This window comes from Seriola lalandi, unplaced genomic scaffold, assembly GCF_002814215.2.
Source record: "Seriola lalandi dorsalis isolate HSWRI2012SDOR001 ecotype SW California unplaced genomic scaffold, Sedor1 jcf7180002049939, whole genome shotgun sequence".
NCBI classification, from domain to species: Eukaryota; Metazoa; Chordata; class Actinopteri; order Carangiformes; family Carangidae; genus Seriola; species Seriola lalandi.
In genome coordinates this window covers 1-1,439 of record NW_019520492.1, presented here as the reverse complement: position 1 = coordinate 1,439, position 1,439 = coordinate 1, and the positions used below count along the sequence as shown (strand labels likewise).

Here is a 1,439-nt window from a genome sequence, read left to right as displayed (position 1 = left end):
TCCAGATCACATGTTCACACGTCTTGTCCTCTGTGTTGAGGAAGACATGTATTTGTCCTGCAGAGCGGCCACTATTCGAGTGTCGAGGAAGAAGGGCGGCAGTGGGAGTTCAACTCCTCAGAGCGCCGTGGTACGGTCCAGCTGGCTGGACGTCTGGAAGGGTTTCAGGTAACGACAACAACATCAGCAGCATCAATAACAACATTCCTAATGAACAAGGCCAACAGATGTGTCACTGAGGCCAAACTTTAACATATGATATAGACACAGATAAACAGATGACATGTTCTCTCTCTAACAGACATAATGTTTTATGGGCGAAGTTGGACGGACAGCTGATGTCTCTGTGGAAGAAACGGACAGTAAGTCAGTGTCTCCCTACCTGTCTCTCTGTCTACCTGTCTTTCTGTCTGTAGAGTAACAGGTGCGTTTGTTTTCTTGACCAGGACCAGTTCAGTGAAGTGTTGTTCCATGTCTCCAGTATCACCAATGTGAAGAAACAAGACAAAGGAAGATTCTCAGTTTACTTCAGAAAGAAACATTATGACTTCATGGCTCATAGTGATGGTGAGAATCCTGCACTCTGCTGCACTCTACTGTACTCTACTGTACTCTACTGCACTATAGTGTGGTCTACTGTACTCTACTGTACTCTACTGTACTCTACTGCACTATAGTGTGGTCTACTGTACTCTACTGTACTCTACTGTACTCTGCTGCACTCTACTGTACTCTACTGTACTCTACTGTACTCTACTGCACTCTGCTGCACTCTACTGTACTCTACTGCACTCTACTGTACTCTACTGTACTCTACTGTACTCTACTGTACTCTGCTGCACTCTACTGTACTCTACTGTACTCTACTGCACTATAGTGTGGTCTACTGTACTCTACTGTACTCTACTGTACTCTACTGTACTCGTACTCTACTGCACTCTACTGCACTTTACTGTACTCTACTGCACTCTACTGCACTCTACTGTACTCTACTGTACTCTGCTGCACTGTAGCGTGGCCTGCTGTACTCTACTGTACTCTACTGTACTCTACTGCACTCTACTGCACTTTACTGTACTCTACTGCACTCTACTGCACTCTACTGCACTCTACTGTACTCTACTGTACTCTACTGTACTCTACTGCACTCTACTGCACTCTAATGTGGTCTACTGCACTTACTGTACTCTACTGTACTCTACTGCACTATAGTGTGGTCTACTGTACTCTACTGTACTCTACTGTACTCTACTGCACTCTACTGTACTCTACTGTACTCTACTGTACTCTACTGCACTCTACTGCACTCTAATGTGGTCTACTGCACTTACTGTACTCTACTGTACTCTACTGCACTATAGTGTGGTCTACTGTACTCTACTGTACTCTACTGTACTCTACTGCACTCTACTGCACTCTACTGTACTCTACTGTACTCT

At 44.8% G+C, this 1,439-nt stretch overlaps 1 long non-coding RNA gene across 1 annotated transcript; it reads left to right on the top strand.

Moving 5' to 3' along the window:
* Positions 1 to 34: 34 nt before the first annotated feature.
* On the top strand, positions 35 to 551 carry LOC147819738 (uncharacterized). The gene is made up of 3 exons (XR_015436669.1): positions 35 to 168; positions 302 to 362; positions 447 to 551. It is a non-coding gene; the product is annotated as an uncharacterized LOC147819738 (long non-coding RNA).
* The last annotated feature ends 888 nt before the right edge of the window (positions 552 to 1,439 follow it).